Below are 17,502 nucleotides of genomic sequence, written 5' to 3'. Positions count from 1 at the left end.
TCCACTTCTAAGAAATTTCCCTTAAGAAGTAAGGACAGGCAAAAGATTCAGCTACAAATTAAAGCAGCTCTGGAAGCAAATGAAATGTCCAACAGAGGACTGATTAAAGAAGCTATATTGGAACAGTAGGGGATCATTAATATGCTATGTTAACACTGTGAGATTAACCATATTTCATCAATTCTAAAGCATACATATTTCACATCTTCAAGTCTCTAAAATTTGGATGTGTCTTACAATTGATGGCATTTCCTAGTTTATTTGGCAGTGTTTATTTTCTTAGTGGTACATAAAGGTTAATCTTAATGCTATTAATGGGGAAATGTTCAAGTATGATAAATGGACGGCAGATTACAAAAGAGCAAATAAAGTAAAATCTAGTTTTTATAAAAGTTATACAGTCAATACACATACCTAGAAAAAAATACCACAGGATGTACACCAAAATGTTAACAGTGTTTATCTCTAGGTGATATAAATATGAATTTTTTTTATAAAGTTGTTGACTTTTTTTGTTATTGTTTTTAATCTTTCAGCCATGCCGCGCAGCACATGGGATCTTATTCCCTCGTCAGGGATCAAACTCTCGCCCCCTGCATTGGAAGTGCGGAGTCTTAACCACTAGACCGCCAGGGAAGTCTCAGTGGTTTTATTTTTTTAAAAAACTTAAATAAACTGGATGTAAAGCCATGCTGCCTCCACCCCCATATCAATCTGGCACAATCCTATATATAGCATATCTCCTCATATTAGATATGAGTCAGGTATCACAAAAGACTAAAAGATACAAAAGAATGTAATTGCCTTGAAGGAGCTCAGCATGTAACAAAAGAATTTATGGTCCACAAGAGTCTTTACAAAGGTAAATCAGCAACTCAGTGCTATGTAAATAACTGAACTAGTGCACTGGTTTTACTGATAAGACAACTTAATATGAACCAGATATATGTCCTGTCCAGCAGTCCATAACTAAAAGAATAAATTAGCATTCTATCATGTTAGACATTAAAATAAATATCCTTTATAAGTCACCTTAGTCATTACATAGATGACAAAGTTCAAACTCTCCAACTGAGACTCATAAGATTAAAAACCCCTAAAAGCAGGTTAACATCATAAATCATCAGATAATAGACACATAATCAATGACAAATTAGCAATAGCAGGAAACCCCCTACCATACAATTATTGTTTGCTATGACATTTTAAGAACTACATTTAAAAAAAATTCTTTCCAGAAGTTAACTACAATAAAAACTTTACTTCCTGCCCTCAAAGTAGACAGCTCAGCTGGGGCGGGGGTAGGGAGAGACACACAGGGAAAAGCTCTATGACACTGGATTTGGCAATGACTTCTTAGAAGATACCAAAAGCATTAGCAACAAAAGAAAAAACAAATAAACGGGACTTGATCAAAATTTAAAGCTTTTTAACATCAAAGGACATATCAACAGGGTAAAACTGAGAGAAAATATTGCAAGTCCTCCACCTAGTAAGTGATTAACAGCCAGAATATACAAAGAACTCTATAACTCAACAACAAAAAAACCCCAAACAATTAAAATGGCCAAAGGACGTGAACAGAGATTTCTTCAAAGAAAATATACAAACAGCCAATAATCACATGAAAAATGCTCAACAACACTAAACATTAGAGAAATGCAAATCAAAACCACAATGAAACATCAACTCACATCCATCAGGATGACTATTATTAAAAAGTAAATAAATTTTTTTTTAATTAAAAAACAGAAAATAACAAGCGTTGGTGAAAATGTGAAGAACATGGAACACTTACACATTGCTGTTAGGAATGTAAAGTAACATAGCTACTGTGGAAAACAGTATGGCAGTTCCTCAAAAATTTAAGCGTAGAATTACCATACCAACTGACCTAGAAATTCCACTTCTGGGTATATACCCAAAAGAGCTGAAAGCAGTGACACAAACACGTAGTTGCACACCGATGTTCACAGCAGCATTATCCACAATGGCCAAAATATCGAGGCAACCCAAGTGTTCATCAATAGATGAATGGATAATGGAATGTTACTCAACCTTAAAAAGGAAGGAAATTCTGACACATGCTACAACATGGGTGAACCCTGAAGGTATTATGCTAAGTAAAATAAGCCAGGTACTTAACATAGTTAAGTTAATAATTCAAAGTGACAGAAAGTACAATGGTGGTTGCCCTCGGGTTGGGGGGAGAGGAAATGGAGAGTTATTGTTTAATGGACATGGAGTTTCAGTTTAGGACAATGAAAAATTTTTCTGGATATGGACAGCGGTAGTGGTTACACAACATTGTGAATGTACTTAATGCCACTGAAGTGTACACATAAAGATAATTTAAATGGTAAGTTTTGTTATGTATATTTTATTTTAAAAACTAATGAGAATGTCATAATCAGGTGCAAATTTTAGAATTTCAGGTAAGTTAAAGATCACTTTCAGCAACGATGATCAATGTCTGAATAGAAAAACCGTTATCAATCAGCCTTCGGATGGATAGCATTCGTGTCAGAGAAGGATGGAGTATTCCACAACAAATGCCTGGCAGATGCAGAGACATGTAGCAACAATTCACAATAGAAAATAAGGCTGAAAAATAAGTTGGGGCCAGGACTCAGAAGGTGCTAAATGCCCATCTAAGATTCTGACTAGTGCAAAAAGACAGCAGTACATTTCCCAAAAGAAGAATGAGTACTGCTTATGTGTAAAAGACTGAATGGTGGAGGGGAAGATAGTAAGAAATTCAACTAACTTCAGCAAACACTTACAGAGCAACAACAGTGTTCCAAATTCTCAGATTATAAAAACTGAAGGGAGAGGAGGGGTGGGTAGTGACTGCAAAGAGATTTCTGGAGTACTGGTAATTTTCTGTTTCTTGATCTGGATGGTGTCTATGGGTGGTGTTCACTCAAATAATTCATTAGACAGGTACTGCTATAATTTGAATACTTTTCTACATGTATGTTATACTTTAATTTTTTAAAGTTTTATTAAAAATAAAGGCTAAGACCCAACTTCTAAGAAACCCCCAGCTGAGAGGAAGTAATCCATAAAAATATTTACCAAATGACATGAAAGATGCAACCACAGAATATGTACAAGGTACCCAAGAAGCACTGAGATCCAACAGAGAACCCAGAGGCACTAACATCTAAGGTGATTTCTAAAGAATAAACAAGTTTGTCAGATGGATGAGAAAAACAGTGCTCCAGGCAAAGGAAAAAATATGAAAAAGGCACCAAAGCAAACAATAGAACAATTTATCCAGAGAACTACAAGTAGTTTTGATAGTTCAAAAATAAGAAGATGATCTAAACTAGAGTGGAAGCAGGGAGAAGGGAAAACAGGAATTTATGTAAGAGGAAGATCAGATGTAAAGGATTTCATCTGATTAGATCTGGGTGGAAAGGAATAAGAATGGAATGAGGATGGTTCTCAATTTGCCCATAACAGCAACTTGGTCATCAAGGCCCTCCATAATCTGACTGTTGCCTCATCTGTCATAGTTCCAACCACAAGCCAGACTCCAGACAGAAAAGACTCCTTCCTCCTTCATTCAACGTGCACCTAATTTTTTTCTTTAATCTCCAGGCCAGGTACCATGCCGAAGGCTAAGGCTCACTTTCTAGAGGCAAAGGCAAACAGGGATATCAATAACAAGGTACAGTACAGTGGAGTATACCAGCTAGTGGGAAGAAGTTTGCTACCAGAAAGGAAAGTGTTAGCTTGAGTCTTGTGATAGGACAAAGAGCTCATTATAAAAGTGATGGAATACAAATTGGGAGAGTGGGGGAGAACAAGGTGCGTGACTGAGCAAACAACAAAACAACAGTAACAGATAATCCTAGGCCCCTACATCCAATTTATATGTAAGGCCTATCTCATTTCTCCAAAATACAGCTCCCTTTATCCCACCACCTTCACTCCCACCATCTTCCTAGCTCAACTCCCTACCTTCCACTTGTACACATATACAAGCCTTGCAAGCACTAGCAGGAGCAATCTTCTTAAAAAGGAAATCAGATCATGGAACTTCTTACAATGGCTTCTTACAGCTCTTAGAAGAAAATCCAAACATGTGACCTGGAGTTTCCTGGCAACCTCACGTTAAGGCCTTCTCCCCATCCTAAAAGTATTCAAGCTACACAAGTCTTCTCTTAGGTCTCTAAACACATGTTGTTCTCTCCTGTCTCATGACCCTTATTTACACAAGCAGAATATCCTGTTCCCTCTGTCTAGATCTTCATCAGCACGCAAACCACTACCCCCAACAACCAGGTCTGTCTGTCACGTCTCACACTACTGCTACTTTCTCAAAGAAATCCCAGGACTCTGCCAGTTACTGCCTATCTCTACATCTGGTTTAGGTCTAAAGAAGAAAAAGGTTTCTCATTTTGGTCCTCTTGAGTTTTTTTGGTTTTGTTTTTGTTTTCTTTTTGTCTGCGTTGGGTCTTCCTTGCTGCGTGTGAGCTTTCTCTAATTGCGGCTCATTGCGGTGTGCCGGCTTCTCATTGCAGTGGCTTCTCTTGTTGCGGAGCACAGGCTCTAGGCACACAGCCTTCAGTAGTTGTGGCACGTGGGCTCAGTAGTTGCGGCGCACGGGCTTAGCAGCTCCGCAGCATGTGGGATCTTCCCGGATCAGGGCTCAAAACCCGTGTCCCCTGCACTGGCAGGTGGATTCTTAACCATTGCGCCACCAGGGAAGCCCGGTCCTCTTGAGTTTGAGATGCCCCTGGGGGCACCCAAGCAGCTCTCCAGTGCACAAGTGACCATGTGGATGAGGTGAAACATCTGTACTCAAAATAGAACTTCCACTTTAGCACAAGTATCGGACTTTAGCATAAGTTTGATGGCAGGGAGACTGCACAGAGAACTGCTTCTCAACTTGGAGGGAGAGGGCACCCCTGATCTCTTAAGTCACCATAGGAATGTTACTGATGGAAGGAGGGTGATACCACATCAATGGTGTGAAACACTGAGATATGCTGGACAGAATCCTGGATATGAGTGTACTGAACAACAAAAAGACTGAGAAACAAGAGCCAAAACTATAAGGAAAACCAGGAGAGATTTACATCACAATTCCACAAACTCCTTCGCCCTTTTATGCTTCCTCCCAACCAAACCCTACTCCTGTTTCATCCAGTTCAAATGCCATCCCCTCCTGGAAGCATTAGCCCCCACTCCACATCTCCACCAGTTTTTATCATTATTATTATGTAAGACTGACCCATGCACAAGTTTCTCAACAGTAGTGTTATGGTACTGAACGCCATCAGCCTCGTACTACACCTGGGGTGTGTGTCTCTCCTCCTTATTACAACTGTGAGCTCTTGGGGGCAGAGACCATTTCTTAATCAACTGTGGTCCCTTAAGAAAGTGGATAAATTATTTTTTAACTTGGTAAAAGTCAAAAAGGGTAAATAACTGCGCAGAGGCTATGGATAATTTCTCAACCCCTCCCTCTTGTAAAATAAAATAACACATCTTAATTTGATTTATAAATTCATACTTTCCCGAAGTAACATACAGCTGTACAGTCTTTAAGAATCACTGCTACACAAAATATCCTCTCATCGAAATGCCTTTCCTGTTGCAACAATACAGTGGTGTAATCATTTCCTTCATCATAAACATGAAATGCCCTTAATTTAGTTGGAGACTTAACATATCTTACTCTTTTCTAAATTATCCTAAGTTTTGTACAAAACAAACACACCAAAAAAATGTTACATAGACGCGCGAGTACATAAGAGGTTGTCAGTCCTGGATCTGAGCCAACTGCCGCCTGCATTATTGGGAAGCCATTCCTGCCAAGCCAAGGTTAGGCATTCAGTCAACATTTTTTCCAACAAGCGCTTCGCACACGCACACTCCTTTAAAAGTCAACAACAAAAACGTTCCAAGGACATTCGTGAAAACTAGTACTAATCAGTGTTAAGTGCGTCCAATTAACCAGCACAAGAAGTCTGAGTAATTTCACAACAAAGGTTAACACGGTGCACGCCAGAAGTCCACACGGGCGTGGCTGCCCTTCCCAGCCAGACTGTGTCAGAGAAAAGGGCCACTAAAAACTTTCACATACGCTCGGGCCGGGAATGCGGGGCTGCGGGCCCAGCAAATGTCCTGTCCACCCGACCAGGAAGTTTCGGTGGCGGGGGCGGGGGTGCGACCACAGAAACCACAAACCACACGTACTTCAATGGAAAACTCAACTCCAGGACCCGCCCGCACCTGGAACAACGCGCCGACTCTTCCCTACAAGGAAGGCAGCCGAGGGGGCCCAGCGCGGGCCTGGCGCGCGCACCAAGCCCACTTGAACAAAGTTTAGAAACCGGGAGAAACTTTCAAGTGAGGAAGCGCCGCGGCGGCGCGGGGCCGGCGGCTCGCTCTGCTCCAGCCGCCGCGGCCCCTCAACTTCCCGAGCGCCAGGAAACGCCGGCCCCGCCCGGCCAGGGCCCAGGCCCGGGGCGCCGCCGGAGAAGAGGGCCGGAGGCCGCACCAGCGCCCGTCCGGAGCCCGATTCCGGGCGGGGTTGTGGAGGTGACCGCGCCCGGCCCGCCCACCCGAGAAGCCCCTCGGCCCGGCTGGGGAGCCCGCACCCGCACGAAGACAATTACCTGCGGCGAGCTCGGCGAGTGCAGGAAGATTCCCGAAGCCCGAAGCCGACTGCCGCCGCTTTGTCTCCGCCTGTCCGGCTCCGAGGAGGAAATGGGCCGCCCGGCGCCCCCGGCCCCGCCCGCCCTTCCCAGCACCTCCCTCCGGCGCGCTCTTCCCGGCGCCTCCCGCTGCAGCCCAGCTTTCCCGGTCCTCGATTTGGAGAGAGCCCTCGACCAAAGAGCCTGGCGGTGCCAGGCCTGGACCCCCAACAGGACCTCTTGCTCTCCGCCCCTCACCCCTGAGTTACTTAATTCCAGGCCCCTAGTGATCTAGGGATGGGAGTGACCCCCCCCCCCTCCTAGAGGAAGGAGGAGCGCTGACTCCTGGAACAGCCCGCGAGCGGGGGAGGGCAGGTGAGTCACCGCTCCGCGCACAGGTGAGTCTCCGGGCGCGGCCTGCTCAAGCCCCACCCCCCGCTGGTGCCCCAGGGACCGGGTGAGGCGCTGAAGAGTGCCACAGGTGCTCGGAGTAACAGGCTTCCGGAAAAGTGCTCTAGGTCCACCCACTGGTTTTACAGAAGGAGAAACTGAGGCCTCACAGCTTGAGGCGAAGTGGAAGTAGAATCCGACTCTAGGGAACTCATAATGTGCGATGGAAGCCCTTCTAGAAGTCACCTAACTCATCTGTCACTTGACAGATGGGGAAACCGAGAGCTCTCCTGATGGAGGACAAGAGGCTTCTCACATCAGTGTCCCCTCCTGAGATTGCCCCCCCCCACACACACACACACACACACACACATACATACACACAAATTTGAAGAACCTAGCGTCTATTCCTATCCTTCTGGCCATTTACGGAATTTTATTCCCACTCTTCCTTATCTTCCTGATGAATGTTCCCCCAAAAAACTACAAAACAAAAAACAAACCAGATACATATTCACTATCATCCTGGTATAGAAAACCCTAATGACATTTTATCTTCATCATGGGATGATGAACGAGGTTGATTTCAGTATTGATCTATAAATCTAAAATAATGCAAGACAGTATCCACTGCTTGTTTGGTGCTGAGTACTGAACAGGGTGCTAGGGAGACTTGCCTTCAACATGTTTACCCTTTACTACTTATATCTCCCTTTCCCAGGAAATGCAAACTCCTGCAAGACAGGAGCTATATCCCCTACAGCACCCAGCACAAGGCTTATCCCCTAGGCAGCGCCCAGTTAATGTCTATGGGTGAACGTGCCCACTGTAATTCAAAGCACTATGGATTTGTGCTAGTTAAGAGTTGCTGACAAAAGGAAATAGGACCATGAAGGGAGAGAATAACCTTCAAAAGACATACCTTAATGAGGCCATTCTCTTTCAACCACACCCCATTCTGTTTCTAGCTTCAGAGCCTTTGCTCCTATGGTATCCCCTGCCTGGGGTGGCTATGGCTTCCCCCCACTACACTTAGCTACCTTAGAACATAATATTCAGTCAATAAATATTTGAACTAACAAGAGACAGAGTTAAAGGATTATGCTCCATAACTTAGTATATTCATCACTTCACTCAAGTAGCATTTACTTAGTTTGCAAGGCCCCGTGTTCAAAAATTACTAACAATTTCAAGAGAGCAACATTGGAGCATTAAACCAAGCATGGGACCTTTCTAAGCGTGGGGCCCTGCTATAGACTGAATGTTTGTGTCCCCCAAAATTTATATGTTGAAAACCTAATGCCCTAGGTGATGGTATTAGGAGATGGGGCCTTTGGGAGGTGATTAGGTCATGAGGGCAGAGCCCCCATGAATGGGATCTGTGCCCTTAAAGAGGAGGCCCCAGAGGTATCCCTTGCCCCTTCTGCCATGTGAGGACAGAGCAAGAAGGCTCTATGAACCAGGAAGAGACCTCTCACTAGAACATGATCATGCTGGTGCCTTGATCTTGGACTTTCCAGCCTCTAGAACTGTGAGAAATAAATTTCTGACATTTATAAGCTACTCATTCTGTGGTATTTTGTTATAGCAGCCCAAACGGACTGAGGCCCTAAAGATGAAAGAGTGTATTTGTTTGAGAAAAAGAAGGATTGGGTGACAGAAGAAGAATATGAGAGACTTGCAGTGTGCCCTGTAAGTTATGGGGAGTCAGTTCCTGACCCCTGAGAAAGCATGAAAAACTTACTAGGGGCAACTTGAGCATTCACTATGTCCTATGTGCTGGAGAAGCAGTAGTGAATAAAACTGACTTTAAAATTGAGATAATAAAACTGAGATCCCTGTTCTCACAAAATTTAAAATATAATGGAAGAGACAGGTATTAAAACAGGTAAACTATAAAAAAAGAAGGTCAAATGTGAAGATAGGGAAGAGATACAAGTAGATTTAGGGGGAAATTAACCTAGTCTGGGGTTCAGTGACCTTTATGCTGTGACCCACTCCTGCCAGAGTTTCACACTCACCTCTCCACCAAAACTGCTTTCATCAAGGTCCCTAATGACCTCCGTGACGCCAAATCCAGTGATCAGTCTCTGCCCACAGTTGACTTGTACCATCAGCAGTGTTTGATCACTCTCCCCCTTAAAATACTGTCTTCATTGGATCTCCAGGGCACCAGGCTCTTCTGATTTTCCTTCAGCCTCCCTGGATGCAACTTCTTAGTCTTCTTTAATGATTCCTTCTAAATCTTCCCAACCTCTAAATAGTTCTCAAAGTTCTCAAAGTGCAATCTGAGGACTCCTGAGACCTTTCCAAGGGATTGTAAGATAAAGACTATTTTCATAGTAATACTAAAATATCATTTGCCTTTTTCACTCCCAATATCTCATGGTGTACAATAGAGAGTTTTACAGGTTACACGATGTATAATATGGCATCACACAGAATGCAGAAGCAGATACAAGAATACAGCTACCTTGTATTAAGCCAGACATTAAAGAAATTTGCAAAAATGCAAAACAAGGACACTTCTCCCCCTGAATTTTCTTTTGTTTCAGAAAACATTGTTATTTTTCTTTTAAAAAATGCTATTTTAGGGCTTCCCTGGTGGCGCAGTGGTTGAGAGTCCGCCTGCCGATACAGGGGACGCGGGTTCGTGCCCCGGTCTGGGAAGATCCCACATGCCGCGGAGCGGCTGGGCCCGTGAGCCATGGCCGCTGAGCCTGCGCGTCCGGAGCCTGTGCTCCGCAACGGGAGAGGCCACAACCGTGAGAGGCCTGTGTACCGCAAAAAAAACAAACAAACAAAAAAATGCTATTTTATACTTTAAACCAACGCCTATAAAAGCAAGTCTACCAAAATAAACTTTGACTTTCTATGTTTTAAAAAAAAATCTATTTTGATAATGTAATAGTACAGTCAATATTGGTAGATAAAATTCACCTAAACGAAAGCTCTTCAAGATCCTCAAAAAATTTTAAGAGTGTAAAAGGATCTTGAGGTTAAAAAGTTTAAGAACTACTGTTAGAGTGTCCCAGGACTCCATCCTTGGACCTCTTTTTCTGTCTACCATCAACTCATCGGTGATCTCATCCAGTCTTTTGCCTTTAACTATGCTGTCAACTGTAGGTTTATATCTCAACCTGAACCTTTCCCTCTGAATTCTAAACTCCCACTTTCAGCTCCCTACTTGATACCTTGGTATGGATATCCAGTAGGCATCTCACACTTTATGTCTATATGTCCAAAATTGATTTCCTGATACCTTTGTCCAAACCTATTGATCCCACAGTTTTCTTCATTTCATAAATGGCAATTCCATTCTTGTAGTTGTTTAGGCCAAACTTTGGAGTCATCCTTGACTATTTTATTTCTCTCACACATTTCATACCTGATTCCTGGCAAATCCTGTGCCTCTCTCTTCAATGTATATTCAGAATCCACCAACTTTTTACCATGTCCATTGTTACGATCCTATGTCAAGCTATTATCATCACTTAGCTTGAATTTAACAGGAGCCTCCTAACTGGCCTTCCTACTTCTGCCCTTGCCTCCCTCAGTCTAGTCTCAATTCAGCAGCTGGAGTGATCCTGTTAAAATTTTTAATAAGTCCAAACATGTCACTCCTACTTTGCCCAAAACCCTCCAGTGGCTCCTATCTCACTCAGAGTAAAAGGCAAGGTCCATATGAGGGCCTCCAGAGCTCACCTGCCCCACCACAAACCTGACACACTGGCCTCTACAATTTCTGGAACACTTAGAGACAGGCTTTCGGCTTAGGGCCTTTGCTTTCTGCCTGGAATGTTCTCCTCCAAATAGCTGCCTAACTCACTCCCTCACCTCCCCCAGGTCTTTTGCTCAGCTGTCACTTTCTTGGTGAGGCTTCCTCCTGGCCACCCTATCTAAAATTGCATTCCCTTCCCTCAGCATCCCATCCTTCCTTCTTTGCTTTATTTTTCTCCTTAGGGTGGATCGCCATCTGACATATAACGTTGTACAGTATATATCTACACATATATTTTTTAAATTATTGTTTTCTCCTGTCTTCCTCTCACTAGAATTTAAGCCCCATGAGGGATAGAATTTTTGTCTGTTTTGTTCAGGGCTATGTCCTTGGTACCTAGAATATATTTCTAGAAGAGGACCTGAGGGACATAGATCCCTCAATAAATATTTGTTAAATGAATGAAAGAAGGAATACATGGAGTCTATAGAAAAGCCATTGACAAGGTGGATAGGGAGGGAAGGAAAGAGTATTTCTAGACAAGGGGACAAGCAAGTTTGAAAGCCCCAAGTCCCACTACAGGAAAAGAAGTCCTGTGATTTGAGAGCTGTAAAGGGAGAGGCCAGACTGGAGAAGGCTTTGTAAGGCTTCAGACTTGATTGTGAGGGAATGGGCACCACAAAGGATTTCAGACATAAAGAGAAAAAGATGATAATATTTCGGGGGTTTTTAAATTCACTTTGGGTGACTTCCCTGGCAGTCCAGTGTTTAAGACTTCGCCTTCCAATTCAGGGGGTGCGGGTTAGATCCCTGGCTGGGGAGCTAAGATCCCACATGTCTCAGAGCCAAAACACTAAAACATAAAACAGAAGCAATATTGTAACAAATTCAATAAAGACTTTAAAAAACATTTTAAATAAATAAAATTCACTTTGGAAAAAAGCAGATTGTAAAGCAATGCATATAATATCCCATTTACGTTTTAACAATGAATACATATTCGTTTTAAAGCTCTTTTCTCATAGCATCTGAGCCATTTAAAACCTATCATCTGTTCAAAACCCTCCAGTTCTTCCCATCTTACTCTAAATAAAAGAGTGGTAGTCTTACCCAACAACCTCAGACCCATCTTTGGCTTTTCCCCTCCATCCTTTCACTCCAACTCACACTGGAGTCCCAGACATTCCCATAACACAAGGAAGCACTTTCCTTCCTCAGAGCCTTTGTGTTTCGAGTTTCCTCTACTTGGAATGGTCTTCTCCCCCATAGCTCCTTAGCTCACTCCATGGCTTTGTTCAGATCTCTGCTCAAATATCACCCTATCCAAGAGTCTTTCCCTAATTACCCTTTGTAAAATAACACTAGCACCCACTTCCCTTCCCGCCTCTCTCCATTTTATTTCTTTACCCTGCTGTACTTCTTAGCACTTGTCACCACCTAACACATTCAGTGTTTCCATCACCTGGTCGGAGAGACCTTTCCTGACCACATCTCCCACACCCCAGTCACTCTCCACCCACGATACTGCATTTCTATTCTTTATAGCACTCATCCCTCTCTAGAATTGTCTTGTCTAATGGTTTATTTTCTGTCTCCTCTATTAGACTATATACTCCATGAGGACAGGAATCTTGTCTGACTTTTTTACTTCTCTGCTCTGATAATGTAGCACAGTGCTGAACTTCCCTGGTGGCGCAGTGGTTAAGAATTAGCCTGCCAAAGCAGGAGACACGGGTTCGAGCCCTAGCCCGGGAAGATCCCACATGCCGCGGAGAAACTAAGCCCGTGCACCACAACTACTGAGCCTGCATTCTAGAGTCCACGAGCCACAACTACTGAGCCTGCGTGCCATAACTACTGAAGCCCACATGCCTAGAGCCCGTGCTCCGCAACAAGAGAAGCCACTGCAATAAGAAGCCCACGCACTGCAACCAAGAGTAGCCCCTACTCGCCGCAACTAGAGAAAGCCTGTGCGCAGCAACGAAGACCCAACACAGCCAAAAATTAAAAAAAAAAATTTAGCACAGTGCCTGGAAGATAAAATGCACTTTAAGGGACTTCCCTGATGGTCCAGTGGTTAAGACTCCATGCTCCCAATGCAGGGGGTACAGGTTCGATCCGTGGTCGGGGAACTAAGATCCCAAATGACGCGTGGCTCAGCCAAAAAAAAAAAAGGCACTTAAAAATATTTGGAGAAAGAATGAGTGGCCATAGATATAGGAGGAAATCCAAGTGTCATTGAAGCCAAGGACTTGGTCACTAATGTCAATTGATGATATTTGGATAAACTTCAGGTTTCAACTTCAGGTTGCTGAACATAGTGTACATAATCATGAGGATTAAGGTGCATCAAGAATGTTAAGGAGGGCTCCCTTGGTGGCGCAGTGGTTGAGAGTCCGCCTGCCGATGCAGGGGACACAGGTTTGTGCCCCGGTCCAGGAAGATCCCACATGCCGCGGAGCGGCTGGGCCCGTGAGACATGGCCACTGAGCCTGCGCGTCCGGACCCTGTGCTCTGCAACGGGAGAGGCCACAACAATGAGAGGCCCGTGTACCGCAAAAAAAAAAAAAAAAAAAAGTTAAGGAGAAAACAGTCCAAAAAAAGTCAATCAGCAAGACTTCCCAGAGTATTCTGAAAAGTAACATAAAATAATGTCAAAATGTCAATAAAGATGAACCATCAGAGATCATTTTAGAGACTCTTTACATTATGAGGACTTCATTATTATTTATCTTCATGTGCTGGTAAATAGCTTTACAGTTTACACAGCACGTTCCTGTTTATTATCTCATTTGAGGAAGGAAGAACCAAAATGAGTAAAGATCCGAAAATAATGAAGATGAGAACAGACTTGGCAGCTTTGAAATGAAAGTTTGGAAAACATTTACCTCTTGTTGCCATGAAATGATGAGCCACCCTCCCCCAATAAGACCCATAGAAGAGACCAAAGGGACTCTTGGATTAGCCTGGGAAAGCCAACAAAGGGGATCAGACTGGGACAGGAGTCAGAAAAAACTAAAGGTCAAACCTAGGTGTGGTGGGCTTCCCTGGTGGTGCAGTGGGTTAAGAATCCGCCTGCCAATGCAGGGGACACGGGTCGGGGAAGATCTCAGATGCCGCGGAGCAACTAAGCCCGTGCACCACAACTACTGAGCCTGCACTCTAGAGCCCGTGAGCCACAACTACTGAGTACGCGTGCTGCAACTACGGAAGCCTGCGTGCCTAGAGCCTGTGCTCCGCAAGGAAGAGAAGCCTGCGCACCGCAACAAAGAGTAGCCCCCACTCGCCATGACTAGAGAAAGCCCGCGCACAGCAACGAAGACCCAATGCAGCCCAAAATAAATAAATAAAACCCTAAGTGTGGGACCACATCAGGGTCAAAGGCAATTGGATGCCTAGTGGCACTGGTTGCCTTTCCGTTCCCTTTCAGATGGCTGGGGGAAAGCAGTAAAGCCCTGCCATCCTGGCAGTTTTGTCTGTTAGCTTAACTAACACCAAGGTATTTTCCTCATTTCTGTGTAGCACAGTAAGTCACAACCCTGTCTGCACCTTAGAATCACCTGAAGAGCTTTTTAAAAATATGATACCCAGGCACCACCCCGCGGGCTCAGATTCAGTTGTTCTTAGGCAGGGACTAAGCTTTTTTTTTTTTTTTCGGTACGCGGGCCTCTCACTGTTGCAGCCTCTCCCGTTGCGGAGCACAGGCTCCGGACACGCAGGCTCAGCGGCCATGGCTCACAGGCCCAGCCGGTCCGCGGCATGTGGGATCTTCCCGGACCGGGGCACGAACCCACGTCCCCTGCATTGGCAGGTGGACTCTCAACCACTGCGCCACCAGGGAAGCCCGGGACTAATCATTTTTAAAAATCTCCCTGGGTGATTCTACTGTGCAGCCAGAGTTGAGAATCACTGATAACTTGTCTAAGGTTGGACAGAAAACAAAGTGAAGTCAAGTATACTTAAAATTCATTCATTAATTCATTTGTTCACACAATTGTAATTATTTTAATACTCAGTGACTGAAAATAATAATAGCTTGTATTTACTAAGTCTTTAGTACATGCCAGTTTCTGTGGTAAGAGCTTCACATGTCATCCAAACCTCTCAATAATCCTAAAGAAGTTAGGATTATTGTATTTCTCATTCTCTAAGTGAGAAACAGAAGCTTGGGTCACACTGGGAATATGGCAGTGCTGGGACCCAGATCTACCAGAATCCAGAACCAGGCTCTTAACCTTGCCCCACTTAGCCTCTGAAATGTCAACGGCTTTTTTTTTCTTTTTAATTTTTTTTTTTTGATAAATTTACTTATTTATTTAGGCTGCATTGGGTCTTCGTTGCTGCGTGTGGGCCTTCTCTGGTTGTGGCGAGCGGGGCTACTCTTTGTTGTAGGTTGTGGAACATGGGCTGTAGGAGCACAGGCTCAGTAGTTGTGGCCTGCGGCCTCTAGAGCACAGGCTGAGTAGTTGTGGCTCATGGGCTTAGTTGCTCCACGCTATGTGGGATCTTCCCGGACCTAGGGCTTGAACCCGTGTCTCCTGCATTGGCAAGTGGATTCTTAACCACTGTGCCACCAGGGAAGTCCCATGTCAATGGCTTTTAAAAATTCTTTGTTGACAAGCTACTGTCAGAATAGTTTTCATTTTAAGGCTATACTATGATGGAGGTAATTTAAATCCCTGGTTGTTATACTGTTACATTTTGTCTTTTTACACAGCTTCAAACAGTGTGATAAGTGAGGCTGGTTGGGAGCTTCTTTTGGGTGTGGGGTGTACCAGGACAGGGGCTCACTTGTATCCTTTCCAGGGCTCTTCTAATAGAGGATGCTGTTGGCTTTATTTGGTGAGTTAAGTTTTAAATAAAAGAACCAAACTTAGGCCCTTGATGCTTAAGAAACATGCGTAAGGTTCTCTTTATTCATGTTATTCACCTTCCCTGCAGAAACTGAAATCAAGATTTAGTTTTTAAAATCAGTCAGCAGTGGATGTTCACGATTCTTTCCTCTCTGATATGATCAAAGATGAGTACACAAAAACACTCCCCCCATTTCATGCTCGTATTTTTGTTGATAACAGTAAAGAAAGAGAACCTGAAAAGATAAAAGTTAAAGACTGTGACAACCAAGCACAATCGTATCCAAAAAGAAGTCTTTTAAAAAGGGAGGGAGGGACTTCCCTGGTGGTGCAGTGGTTAAGAATCTGCCTGCCAATGCAGGGGACATGGGTTTGAGCCCTGGTCCGTTAGGATCCCATATGCAACTAGGCCCGTGCACCACAACTACTGAGCCTGTGCTCTAGAGCCTGTGAGCCACAACTACTGAGCCCACATGCCACAACTACTGAAGCCCACGCACCTAGAGCCCGTGCTCTGCAATAAGATAAGCCACCGCAATGAGAAGCCTGCGCACCGCAACAAAGGGTAGCCCCCGCTCACAGCAACTAGAGGAAGCCCGCGCTCAGCAACAGAGACCCAAAGCAGCCAAAATAAATAAATATTTTTTTAAAAAAAGAAAGAAAAAAGGGAGGTAGATAGAAGAGGGTTGTTTGTGCTTTATTTTTCTCTTTAAAGTATCAGTAGGCTTTATTATGGAAACCTGGTTCTTTGTATTCACCATTCTAAATATTCCTTTTATGTCTGGCATTTTTAGATTTTTATAAGAGCATGAAAAGTGCTATCAAAATAAGAATTGTTGCATTGTAATGTAAGCTCAATTAAATTAATATACTTTAGATTTCAGATGTAATAGTGAATGAGTCATTTGTCTCCATTCATTGCTTTCATTGCTTAACAATTTTTCTAAATTCCAAGAAACTTTGAGAAAAAGCAAACCTATTTGAACAGAGCAGGGAGATACATCTGCCAAGAATCTTTACATGCCCCTGTGTGTCCCCATATGGGCATTCTGAATACAGGAAAACTTAAAGTGGAAGCTGGGGCAGCCTTTGTCTTTGGTTTGCCCAGAGTGAATTTGATTCTGAGTTGACTAGAGTCAGGCAGTCTAGTAGACCCTGAGATTCCCAGACTCTATGAGCTCACAGTGGAGTCTGGCAAACCTACATTCCATCCTGTCTGTCTCCCTCCATCAGTTCTTACCAGTCCAGCTTCTTTATTTCTTTAGTCACAGTAACTCACTCTTCTACCTGCCTGTAAGTTTGGCAGGTGTTGCCCCTCCATCACAGAAGGCTATTACCATATTCATTCATTCATCCATTTTTTTGCTCAATCAACAAATATTTTGGAGGACCTACTATGTGACATGCATTGTACTAGACCCTGGAGATACCGTAGTGGGCAGCCCTCATGAAATTTACATTCTAGAGAAGGAGAAAGACAATAAGTAGGTAACAGTTAAATGAACAATGTGATTTCAGGTAGGGGTAAGTGCTAAGAGTGACCGGAAGGAGGCATGCTTATTTGGGTAGAAAGGTCAGGAGAGGCCTCACTGAAAAGGTGAGCTTTGAGCTGAGACCTGAAAGACCAAAATGAGCCCTGTGATGGGGCACAATATCCCACAGGAGGAAATAGCAAGTGTAAAGGCCTGAGGGTGGGAATAAGGCTGGTGTATTCAAGGAACACAAGAAAGACAAGTGTGTGAGGGGTAGTAAATGAGGAAAAGATAATACTACATAAGGTCAGAGGAGTAGGCAGGGGCCAAATCATGTAGGACCTTGTAGGTGATAGTAAGGACTTTGGGTTGTCCTTTAAGAGCAATGCAAAACCCCTAGTAATATTAAGAAA

At 43.7% G+C, this 17,502-nt stretch overlaps 1 protein-coding gene across 1 annotated transcript in view; it reads right to left on the bottom strand.

Annotated features, from left to right (window-relative positions):
- Positions 1–6,778, bottom strand: part of CTNNA1 (catenin alpha 1) — a 178,948-nt gene extending 172,170 nt beyond the window's left edge. The window contains exon 1 of the mRNA XM_067731886.1: positions 6,636–6,778. The gene's annotated coding sequence lies outside the window, so the exon portion shown is untranslated. The remainder of the gene's footprint in view (positions 1–6,635) is intronic.
- Positions 6,779–17,502: the final 10,724 nt, after the last annotated feature.

Source organism: Pseudorca crassidens, chromosome 3 (genome assembly GCF_039906515.1).
Source record: "Pseudorca crassidens isolate mPseCra1 chromosome 3, mPseCra1.hap1, whole genome shotgun sequence".
Classification (NCBI taxonomy): Eukaryota; Metazoa; Chordata; class Mammalia; order Artiodactyla; family Delphinidae; genus Pseudorca; species Pseudorca crassidens.
This window is presented reverse-complemented; position numbering and strand designations above follow the sequence as displayed.